The 13,563-nt window shown below is 29.5% G+C and overlaps 1 protein-coding gene across 2 annotated transcripts in view; it reads left to right on the top strand.

Annotated features, from left to right (window-relative positions):
• The first annotated feature begins 687 nt into the window (after positions 1-687).
• Positions 688-13,563, top strand: part of LOC124544084 (solute carrier organic anion transporter family member 74D-like) — a 56,189-nt gene continuing 43,313 nt past the window's right edge. The window contains exon 1 of one of the 2 annotated variants that reach the window (XM_047122526.1): positions 688-1,119. The gene's annotated coding sequence lies outside the window, so the exon portion shown is untranslated. Of the gene's footprint in view, positions 1,120-12,322; positions 12,527-13,563 lie in introns of those variants that run through there. The other variant, XM_047122518.1, reaches the window with a different exon arrangement.

Here is a 13,563-nt window from a genome sequence, read left to right as displayed (position 1 = left end):
GAAATTTTTGTCTGAGCAACAATTTTTCCAGTTAATATTGTTTCTTGTTCTTGGCCAACTTACAGACTTGACAGCTACCAGTCTGCACTAATGTGCCTGGGAAGTTTTTGTGTTTACTCGCACGGTGTCTCTACTGTTGAGATTATAACGCCCTCTATTGTTTCTGCACGGTGCCTATAGCAAGTTACTGCAGTGCCTATGTCGGGCGTACGTTTGTTGCGTACACTCGCGCTCTCATGATAAAATCGAATAGGGGACTTTACGAATTCTAAAGTATTAAGAATATTAAAATGAACAAATATTTAATGAAATATGTATGGGAAAAAGAAAAAAAACTTTAATTGAGGCGTAAAAATTGTCATTTTTATTCGTCTTTTTTAATATAAGAATTTCAGATTATAATTGAAAATACTACGTGAAATTAAGCTATTTCTAGTTGATAATGTTACTACATACAACCGAGATCAATGGCTAATTAAAATTCTAAATGTTTTTCGTTTGTCATTTTATTTATAATTGATAATATTTTACAATAAAGCAATTTTTCAGATACACTTTTATATTTATAACATTTTATTTAATTTTACATTAAGTAATATGTATAAAATATATTTCATTACTTTTTAGCTCTGTAGTCTTTGAAACATTCCTTAAATTTTATATAATTAAACTCTAGCAACATGGCCATGCTCTGTCAAAGTTTCATTTTGTCATTCTCAGGTGTTTACATGCCGATAATAAATTATTTAGGTCAAAATTGTAATTAAATTATTAGCCAATTTTATAAACAAAATATTTAAATAAATTATTTATATTATTTTTATTGCAATTCAATGTTACGTCATTATTTGTGATGCATTCTTGTTGCGGTAATGAATTAGTTACCAATTCGGCTATAAGTGAAGCAGTATCGTATAATATAAAACAAATTGTTAATTTAGTGTATACCGAGAATAATTTTGCTGGTGTTACTATCGTTGCATTCGTAATTACTGTTGCTGTAATCGTGGTCATTCGTAGAATCGGTGCTAAATACTTTATATCATAGCAAGCTGTCCTATCAGAAAGTAAAAGTAATGAGAGTGACTGCTTTACTTCAGTGAGCCCTCCGTTTTAAAGGTATGTTTTCCTTCATCATTATATAAAAATTGTTGTGAATATATGTTTCTAAATTCAATATAAGTATCAAGAAGCCTACACTCATGGAATTCAGTTCACAATTATTTTAATTATTTTGTTTAGTTAATTCATATAGTTTTAGTATGCAGCTATTAATCTAATAATAATTTTAAAATATAGCATTTTTATTTAAAGAAGCTGGTTTTTAAATATATTAAATAAATTACTAAGAAAGTGTTTGTTGAAATATCAAGAATGTTTTCTACATGTAAATTATTGATTTTCTATTATAGTGTGATTGTATTTTTGTGTATGAACACTGCAATCCATGTATTTTTGGTTTTTAAAATAATTTATAACTCTTTTGGTTTGTGATTTATGTGCAATTCGGTTATCAAATTTCTAAACATAGCTTATTCCAAACACAGAATGAATTATTATAAACCACTTTAAATGCAACAAAAAAAATTCATAACTAATATATTATATATATATATATATATATATTATGAAAAGGTATGCAGACGGATAAACGGTGATCACCAATACCACCTATGGTGATAAAAGTGGTTGCCAATGTCTATAGACATTGGTACTGTTATAAATTCTTTACACCTTCAAAGCACCATCAACCAAACTATTATATTAAACCAAAATACAACAATAGAAAGTAGTGGTGGTAGAGTATATGATGAATAGGATTACTCACTATTATTATTTACTTAGTGTTTATTATTATATTATATGCTTATTATAATAAAGAATACTAGAGACCCGCCCTGGCTTTGCAAGGGTTCTTGATATTTATTATTATTTTACGACCAAATTACATACAATCATTTTGAATTGTAGACTATGTATTATTCAGGTGTATAACCTATATTACTGTAAAATTTCATCCAAATCTGTTCAGTAGTTATATCCTGAAAGAGTAACAAACATATGTCTATCCTCACAAACTTAAAAATTTATAAGATAGAATTGAATAGTTAAGTTAGTCAATGAACAGTGATGTTTTTCTAAGTGATTTTAAGTGGAGATTTAATTTTATTTTATATCTATATATATTAAATCATAATATATTTATATTAAATCTCCACTTAAAATCACTTAGATTTAAATAAACTAATTATACACCTGAATCACCAACCTCATTGTATGTATTACATTTTTATTTGATACATGGAAGGCAAATTAACTGTATGATCCGACTATTATATGCGACACAATATACTCTTAGTAAGAAAACATCACTGTTCATTGACTAACTTAACTATTCAATTCTATCTTATAAATTTTTAAGTTTGTGAGGATAGACATATGTTTGTTACTCTTTCAGGATATAACTACTGAACAGATTTGGATGAAATTTTACAGTAATATAGGTTATACACCTGAATAATACATAGTCTACAATTCAAAATGATTGTATGTAATTTGGTCGTAAAATAATAATTGTTTTAGTTTATATCACTAATCTTTCATTACAAATATTTATATATTTTAGTAATATACAATAACTGAAATGTAATTCAATCATTGTTATGATTAGTCTACTAGTAACATAAAGTATGTTACAGTTTATTGAAAGATTTTTAACTTATTACTTATAATTTTCTATCATTCCTAATGATCATAATTTATAAATCAATCATTACCATTATTAACTCATACTGTGTTCATGTAATTTATCTTATCTGTAATGTAAATTATTTAAATCTTTGCTTTAAAAAAAAATACAATGTAATTCTTAAATTAAAAAATTGATATTTTAACATTGAAGCCACACAAAACCTTTTTGAATTTAACAACCTATTTTTTTTAAACGAAGTATATTAGTTACTAGAGGAAATATGAGAGTATGTATAATGGTTACCTAAGCCTTAACGAAAGTGAGTGGAGCTAGATGTCCGGCACTAGCTTAGTGGCTTCGGCGCCCACGTTACCTCATTCTATTCACCATTTCACTTTCCTAAGCAGAAAGCGTAAACTATCGTGTCAGCTTTATTTTTCAGTTTAATATTTTTATTGGAAGAAACATGTATATGTACCTATAAAGCTAATCTTCCGTGAAACTTTCAATCTGTAAGTAAATATCACAGATATTATAAAATAGACGTATTTATAAATACGTCATGAAAATAGATTACCGCAAAAAACAACGAATTTATTTTTCGAGTAACTGTAGTTCATTCTTTTTTTTTTCGTATTTCTATTTAAGTTTAATTTTCTATACAGAAAAACAAAACCTCAGACCTTAAGTCTTACATACAATAATTGATCCCTGGAAATACAAGACTAAAATATCTTAAAAGTAATATTTAGTTTGACTAAGATTTTTATGTTTCAAGGTTACGATTTGACATATCACATCAAGCTATCTTAACGGTTCTGCTAAAAAAGAGACCATCAAGCTATCAACCGGTATTAGAACTTCTAATAACCTAATATAATTACACATGTGCTATCACAACTCGTATTAGTGACAGTTGTTTCCGAATGTTTCTTCCTCTCATTAAAATATTTTTTTGTTTGAAAGAACCTCATGGCCTCATTTTAATTTACTATTATTATTTGTTTCAAATAAATGTTTAAAGTAGTTTCAGAACAGTTATCTGCAAGATGTGAATAATACGTATGGCATACTTTTTCATTCACGCAGTAAGATAATCGCAAAGATTAGACTTACAACATTTGTAGTATAAAAATACATACCCATTTTATCAACATCACGCATATCCTCCTCGTGAAGTATATAATGTGATTATCCTTCACAATAAAGTAGATGACATAAATCCTGTGATAAAAAAATATGAGCTGTATATACAAATATGATATAGGTTAATTTTTTTACTATATAATAGAAACAGAACATTTTTTCTAAGTTACAATTTATAATAGTTATAGGACCAAGTTATAGGAACACGCTCAACTCTAGCCTGTGGATTACCTTTGGCAAAAAATGTCTTAACTATAAAAGATTCTATAGTAGTTCTTGCTTGTAAACTGCCATTTACACTTTTTCATTGCATGTACAATTGTACACTATATACTAGTTAGTTATTAACGACAGGGTCAGGATCTTCGGGTCCCAGGCGTGGAGCCAACTATAACATGTGTTATGTTAGACTAGGGTCCATGCCGTTTCGTCTAGCTGTCAGATATTATATCTGAAGACAAGACATGTTTTCTACAATGTAAGAACTTATACTATTTTGACAAACAAATAAGAGTTTGTTAAGCTTAAAATCTCAACTTTAACTATGAAGTACTATATATTTTACAAGACATTGTCATTTATTTTATTATTTCGTATACGGTGTGTATATCTACGATGACTACGCCTCTGTTTTCCTCTATTTATGGTGTGATATACTTCGAGGCTAAAAAAATAGTTTTGATATATCTAAATTTTATCACAACTCTTCAATACACTCATATGTATAAAAATATAAAATTGCTGTTACGATTATAAGTAAGGCCTATTTTTTGCTAGACGATATACGGGTACTTAAATATTATTAAAAAATAAAAGAAAAAGAAGGTCAATTACGATTGAATAATTGCAAGTATGTGTATAAGCGGCAAGTGGAAATAATAAAATAGTTTTACTATAACATACTAAATATATGAACTACGTCTTATCATAAAACAAATTCGTTATTTTTTAATCAAACTTGATTTAAAGAATTTCGTTCACGTTGTCGTGATTTATTTTATCATTAACTGTCAGGTGTCTTATTCGTAATTGATCTGAAAAATGCGTAATGGTTAATAATTGCTCCCCCACATGAGGTTATAGTTTTGATTCCCACGGTAATTCTGTTATCCAGTAGTTGTTTAGTTGCACCTAAAAGTTCTATATTGTATATTTTATTTTCTAATATAATTCATTATCTAATACACATTTTTTGATATAATTTGATAGAGAACTGATCTAGACTTGTCCCTTCTTATCATATTAGTTGTCTGTTAAAATTAACAGTAAATGATTGTATGTCTTTTACATGTAACAGTATGTACAGTCGCAATTTAATTTTTATGAATTTGAAATTCGAAACTTAGTATCATGCCAATATTGACTCGATTCCAGAAGGTTTCACATTAACTTTGAAGATGTCCTCTTCTAAATCATTACTTAAACAAAAAACCACTTATACCAATCAGAATCAATATGGCCCAATACATACAAGCTTTTACCGAAATAACGGTATGATCAATTCGTCATTTACAATTTATATAATGTCAATCTGTTTCAATTACAAGTGTTTTTCTTGATGCTGCCATGTGGCTTTAATTAGGATATCGGAGGCACTGATTTTATTTTTATGTAATATGTAAATATAGAACTCTTTGATGTAATTTGATTTTTAGTGAACTGACACTTTTAAATTGTGTTTAGAGAAAGATATATTATATGAAAATAACATTGAATAGATGATATAGTTCCTAAAATAGGTAAGTATATTGTTATGTAATGTATATATCACATTCGATAAGTCAGGTATTCAAATAAACTGGTTCTAGATATTAATGCCGAATAACAACCATATAAGTATATTTATCATCAATAACTTTGCAATAGATACTTTAATCCTTTTATAATACTTTTTGTGCAGCCTCTAGGCTCTAGTTGTTCAAAGAAAACAACAAAGACGGTATAAGTACTTTTTGCAGCTTGATATTTATAGTTGTTTCTCCGAACGTTCATTATACGTTGTTAATAAAGTAACCGACAACAATCGAGAACAATGTATCTACGACCCCAAATTAATTGCAAAAAAGCTGAACATGCCTTGGTTGACCCATCACGTACGCGCGAAAAAAGACGAGAACACTATTTTGTACCGAAATGACCCATTCCAGAGTCATTCAGGTGGATTTAAGTTGATGTTCTGTTTTACGGCTGTTTTTATCGTAATGGCACAATATAATGTGGAAATAAATATGAAATCGGTAACTTGAATATTCTGAATGCAATTTAAAACTGCAATCTTCATGTTTCAGTTTGTTTATTGATCAGATCCGATATTTATCTCTCGCTTTTCTCATTTAATTTTATTTTGTAGAAATATTTATCGAACAGGTGACTGTTTACCGATTGTGCTCAGTTTGGCACATATTATTCGATCTGGGTCAATATTTCTGTATACCTTTCAAATTCTCTTACAACTGACTACTATTAATTTCACTTTACTTCTGTCACATGATTATTTTGTTAGATCATTATTATTACTCATTTGACTAAATTGTAACAGGGCCTACATTGTATTGCTCTACGAATTGAGAATTATTTTATTGCCTAGATAATGTATGGTCTAACGCATATAACGAATTTAATTAATGGAAAATTACTTGTATTAACAAGAATGACTTAAGTGTGCTATATATGATATTTTATTAATTTGAACATGTATAGAAACTTCTAATTCTAAAGCTCGCGATTTCTTTATAAAACGTCGAAAGATCTATCGTATTTCTATAGCAACCCTGAGCGATATACACCGTCCAAGGAGATAAGATGTTGATGAATTTCAACTATTTTATATTCAACATTAATATTAAAAGAGAACACTGCGTCATCGTTTAATATTTGAATCGCAGAATTGTGATCTCTTGTTGACGCGCATTGACTTTCATGGACCCTTTAAAAATTCATTTTGTCCTAACAAAATGTTAAATGTTTCAATTGTTAACGCCTATCAACGGCCGGCAACGGTTCGGCATAACCTCTGTTTTCAAAATGTTTATATTACTTTGAATTTTAATATAGTTGCATGTTACTCAATGTAACTCTTTTGTAGATGTGGTTTTTTTTTTACTATTTAAATGATCATATTTAATGTATTATTAATATTTCCGACTCATCAATTGTTGTTTGTTATATTTTTTTTTTCAATATCACATAAAGTCACAGTCCATTAATATTCCACTTCAGAGTTTAATCCTTGTGTACTCTTATGTATAATGTTTGGAAGCTATCCTATCATGCTGTTAAGCTACTGATTGGTGGAAACGTGTGGCTGGCTCAATCAGCGCATGCCAATTTTCTCACGACGTTTATCTTTAGTATTAGCACGAGATAATCTAATACATGAAACATATGAACATACTGGATTGGATTTCAATTCGCCACTTTCGGTTAAGATCCATGCATTCTATCCACTGAGCCTTTCTCGCATGTCTGTAATATTAGAATAAACACGGACGAAAAAATGCTGTCGCTTTTTTGTATATAATAATATAAACAATTCCATTATGAATGTTATTTCTGCATAATGAGGTAGACTTAGAATAACAATATGTTTTCGACTTATGAAATTCATAGTAGTTGATATTTTAAGTTCAAGGAGATTGTGTTTAGGTCATAACGGTATAATTTCAGGATGTTATTTATTGTCCCGTTATTGGATTCACATGAAATTCATATTTGTTATCGAGCAAGGTTTTTATATTTTACTTGTTACTTTTCCCGGCTTCGCACGCGTATATTTATGTTGTGGGTCAAACAACTAAGCAAATTTTCATCACGGTCGGTTCATTGGTTAAGCAACGAATAGATGAATATTCAGACGTATTTGTTATGATATTGTAAATGTCTTATTTTTGTACGTGTAAGAATGTTATCTTAATAACTATATTTAAAGGAATGTTTAATGGTAAAATGCTTACGATTTGGTGATTAAGAATACATTAGAAACTAGGCCCTGATAATTAAAAAAAAACCTATCTTAAACTTCTCCGAAGTTTTGAGAGTTATTCATATTTTTTAGTTCAGTATAAAATAATGGTATTGGTATTACTATGTTTTGTAGTTAAATAAAATATACGTATCTTTACAGAAGAAATCTTGCTACAATATCTATAGTATTTATTTTTAAACCGAGTATTCCGTCCCACGGTGAACAAAAACTGCAATACGAAGCGAGTCTTTGACCACATTCACTATGTAATACCGAGTAAAGCAAAAAGTGGTTTTGTGTTCGCTCCTCTAGATAACTCGTCTAATGCGCTAGGTTAGGTGGCAATAATTCTGCCTTTCTGGTGTCGTAAATACGTAGAGGTCCGTCTCCATCTCCCGATACGCTATGCACCTGACGTGTGCCATATGGCTCTCTTTTTTTTCTTATCTTATTCTTATTTTATTTATTATTCTTATTTCAAAAAAACAGTCAGTTACGATTGTCTTATTTTATATGAAAACTATAAGATATATGATTAAATAAATAATGTTATCGTTACTATCTTTTGCTTACACAAAAAATGAAATGTCTGATAAAAACCATAAACAAAAATAGAGAAATTTCACTAAGACATTTGAATGCTACATATAAAATAAAATTAGTTCATAGATATTATACTTTTAGGAATATGCGGCTTTTCATTTTACGCTAAATTATTTTTGGCGACATCTAAACGTTGTCGATCGTCTTTACTATATTTCGTTTTGTTTTAATCTATATACATTTTTAGATATATTTATATCGTTTACAATTTTATTTATTTTTAGAAAATATACACTTTTTTACCTATATATGTAAATCAATGTTGGACGTTGTTATCTACGTTTATGCGTCGATTAATCAGACTGTGTACAATAAAATTTAAAGGCAGCATATGCCGAGCATCATGTTTAAATATATATATATAAATAAAAGTAAACATTACAACTATCAATTAAATAAAAATATATTAACATCAAATAGTCCTGTTGCATAGTTTTAAAACAACTTAGAAATTAACGTTTTTTATCGTAGAATATAAACGTTCTCGGATCCAATTTAGACTCGGTAATCGCGTTAAACATAGAGCGTTCAAAGCGTTGCAGTATCGGTCGTGTTTGTGTTCATTACAATTTTTTACATATATTCCATTTGTCTCTGCTTTGGAAGTTGGAATTATCCTTGTATGGAGTAGAGTTGAATGTGTCTTGTAATCTACGGGTTTACGGTTACGGTTCTGGAATAGACGCCATTCTGCAGGTGCATCATGACATCTATAGATACAAATGTATATAAACTAGTGATTATAGAGCCATCATTGTTATTTTTTAATTTAGTTCGTTCTCATAGATTTTAATTAACTTCTTTTATACTATTGTATTCAATGATATTAGCAAATAGTTACTGATTTGCAATTGAATATAATTTGTATGAAGTATAGATCAAATATTTTTATTATTTAAGTTTCTTTATTTCGAAGTTATGAGTGGGAACAACTTTTCAAATTGAATATATCTCGTAAAAAGTACAATTTTGCATATTTCAATCGCCATCTTATAAAAATATGTTGTCACTATAGAAAAATTGTTAAAAGAACAATTACAATAATAAATGATGAAGTTTACTGGTCTTATATATTAGTACCTATATACTACACTAGCAATTATTACCGATTTTGTATGGTATGGACTACACTTTCAATGTATATTTAATATCGATTTATTTAAAATCATTTAGTTTATAGACAAAGGACGATTCGATTAACGATTTAAATCTATATTTATTTTTTAAAAATAGATCAAAAAACTATTGCTATTTCACATCAGTATGCGAACTATACGAACGAACGTTCCATATACAGATAGCCTCGATGTTCTATAACCGTATCCTGTAATACTTCAATTATACCTCTTATATTCGACGTTTTGGCAGATTTACATCCAATGTGGTCACGATCAGACTATAGGAACGGTATGACCTACTTACTAAACTTCTCGTGTAAGAAGATAATTTATTTATATTCTGAACACAAAATATTTTTGTTATTTTGAAACTCGAATAGATGACTTCAAAACCGAATAATAAACAATCAATATGAAATATAACAATAATTGTATATTACTCGACATTTTGTCGAAAAGATTTGCCTGCGCCAATAAAGATTTTCAAAGTATGTTCTCAAATAAATAAATTTTAAATATTTTACCCAAATTGACTTTAGAAAGGGTTGAAATAAATTAAATAAATACCATATTTTTCATTTTTATTTGTAGCACACTATTTTTACAACAGGTTGCCTGGAAGTGATCAATGGAAGCGATAAGGTCGCTTTTGCATGCTGTACGTTTAAATTTTTTATTTCTTTTTGTTTTCGCTTTAGTTATGTTTGTTGTATGCAATAAATATTAAATAAATAAATATTCATTGCGGAGGCGCATTTAGTGGTATATGATAGCTGCGTGCAGAGCAATTAAATCGATTATAATTGCTCGTGTTCATAAGTATTGTTAAAATATACAAACGAATTTTGGTAGAATATTAGTAAGTATACATACATTGTATTTCGCGAATTAAAACTGAAGTAGGTAATTGTATTTTAGAGCAATACACCATAAGCTTTACCCTATTACCAGCCTGGATACTATTCGCTCACAGCGTTTCTTTCTTTCAATATCTACACAATTTCTTTTTTTCGATCCGAAAGATATGAATCTGTCAGTATAAATAACACCACAAGAAACTTAAAACTTGGCTCTTAAATTTGACCCTGACATTAAATTGATTAATCGTGGGATATTTTATAACAGGTTCCATAAGCCTTGTACTTTTCCTTTATAGAATCGTTAGGTAGACGAGCAAATGGATCATCTGAAGGAAATTGTCACCTTTACTTATATACATTGATTCTGTATGAATTATTTACCATTTTCCTACAACACCAATGCACCATCAACCTTAGGAACTATGTTGTCAAGTCCCTTGTGCCTGTAGACACTAGCTTATTCTTAAAATGCTGTGATTGTATTCGGTGTATAAATAATGTTCATATACACAATACCCAATTTATAGATTCAAAGTAGGTCGTGTAGAATATGAAAGACAAATTAAAGTTTTACTTTTGAGCATTGATAGGGGTTTTTCCATAGTAAAGTCATCTCTATAGAGCACGAGCGAAATAACATATTGAACCTACATGAAGTAGGTGCAAGCAATATGAGATAGGATGATATCCATTTTCTTTTCGCGAAAGTAGAAGTAAGCGCTTTATATTCATTAATCGTTTTATTTATATTTAAGATGAAAGGGATTTTTAAAAAAGCTCTTAGTAATTTATTTTCTCATTACGAATTACGTATATTTTTCTCAATTATTAATTTAATGTCTCAATAATTTAAATCATTACAAGTATATAAAAAAAGTAAATTTAGAACTTAGACTCTACGTGGTTTCTTTTATCAAGAAAATTTAACTTTTTTTTTTGTTTTTATGCAATTCAACCTTTGAAATTATTGTGTAGGTATACATAAAATATCAAATTTTAACATTGAACTAGATTCATCTATGAACACTCAGTTTATACCTGCTCTTAAATTTATAAATTTTGTCAGTCATTAGGAATCCCGAAATTCAAGTTTTCGTCTTACACCTTTCGTTTTAGTCAAGAACACGCCTTTTTGACAACAGAAAAATCATTAAATCTATTAAGATATTCTCAAAAAGCCAATATTGGATGAAATATTGTATTAAAAAATCATGTTTCATATATAAGCTTGTCTCGTGAATAGTCTAGTTTATATTGATTTACCAATGAAGCTGCATCTTCTTGTATAAGTTAAATGTATATTGGTTTAGTATATTTTTCAATTAGATATTACAAAGACTACGTTAATAAATAGATTACAACTTCGTCAGATGAGGTTAAAGTGTTGCATTATTTTTGGGTGTTTTTGAAATGAAACGTGTGTGTGTGTGTCTTCTATGAAGAAAAAAAGTATAGCTTTGTCTAATATTTTTGTACATATGATGTTCTTTTTTAGATGTGTATATTTGAGTATATTAATAACGTTATTTCTGCTGCTTAATGGCAAGATAATAGCGCTGTGTTTGTGATTATTTTATAGTATAACAGAATTTATCACTTATAATATACATGCCGAATTGAGATATTGCCTTAAATTGAATTTCAGTAGAAGTATTTATGTCTTGTATGTTTAAGATATATTATCCTCCCACTACCGTGTTTGCCAATCACCTGTCTTGTAAAGTTAAGCTAGTACAAGCCCAAACAGATTTATGTCAATTATACTTCAATAACGACTTACACTTAAACATGGCCCAAAATCTTATCTCTAGGAGTAATTGAAGGTAAATCTCCAAGAGCGGTCAGCTTGTGTATCGTTGGTAGTGACGTAAGTGAGCGGCGTGATTCGACCAGGCTTTTTGGCGGGCCCCCCACCAGCTATTTGTTTACAAGAGTCGACGCCGCACGCCGGCACTCCGCTCTGACTAGCACGCGAGGCGCGACGCACCGACCACCGACGGTGTCGTACACTTTGCCGATTGATAAGTGATCCTTGCCAGTGTTACCGACGCTAACGGATTCATAAAATCCTTTTGCCAATATATTAGTCATATGCGCTATACTCGTTAAGTGCCAAAGGATCAGCAATAAGCCGAAATTGATCGTAAGTGCCATCTATATTTTAAATTGCTAGTTTGGATTTTAGAATGTATGCAAATGTTTTGTTTCAAAATCAGCTTAAGATATACTCGCATTACCATTAAAAATGGAATTCACGATCTAGACTTAATGGTACTTTGCTTTGCTGCACAACTTCTGTGTTACTTTAGACTTTTGCCTTTAATGTCTCAAGTGTTTGGTGTGAGTTGTTCAATAAATGCTCATGATATTGTGTTTGTACAGTAAATCATTATTACCTAGGAAATATAAAATAACTTTAGTTAATGTTATTGTTTTTATTAGCTTTCATTTTTTTGGTTAAAGTATGTTTTAATGCGATTGGTTCAAATTTTTACACCATCAAAACCCCCAAAAACAATTCGATGGTAATCCGATCAATTAGACATCAGCGATTCATTCTTGAAGGTCGTAATTTTATGTCATTTGCGTTCCACTTCGAAACTGAACCGGTTGTGATCTTTTTTAAGTTTCTGTAATAAAATTAAAATATCAACGGCTGGGATCAAAACGCTGGCCCCAGGTATACAATAATTTTGAAAATAAAACGTAAGTCATTGAGTAAGCTGAGTTAGTTAAACAGTCATATCTTTACCCCACTATTTACCCAACGCTGTGTTCTGATCAAACGCTGATGGATATCATGTCAACAGATAAGACCGTGTAAATACGTGTGCGTTACTGGAAATGACCGATTTGCCGCTACTTATATAGGTCGTTGATCACATAGTATGACTCTTGGCTTAACAAATTACTGTTGTTAGTGCGAGTAAATATTTAAAGAAAATATTCTTATTGTAAATAAAGACAACGATTAGATAACCCGAGTGTTCAATAAATAAACAGTGAAGGAAACGGATTTCAAGCGAAGGCTCTCCTAAAATCGAATTAACTTTATAGTTCTCGACAACTTCAATAAGCATATAGTTTTATCAATGCTACAATTTTTCATATCGCAAAGCCCACTCTTCTTGATTTTATTAAGTCATTTGTTGTACAGAAATACCACGTGTTGATATATGA

Source organism: Vanessa cardui, chromosome 1, assembly GCF_905220365.1.
Source record: "Vanessa cardui chromosome 1, ilVanCard2.1, whole genome shotgun sequence".
Classification (NCBI taxonomy): domain Eukaryota; kingdom Metazoa; phylum Arthropoda; class Insecta; order Lepidoptera; family Nymphalidae; genus Vanessa; species Vanessa cardui.
Note: the sequence above shows the minus strand (reverse complement) of the source record. Positions and strands in the feature narration are given on the sequence as shown.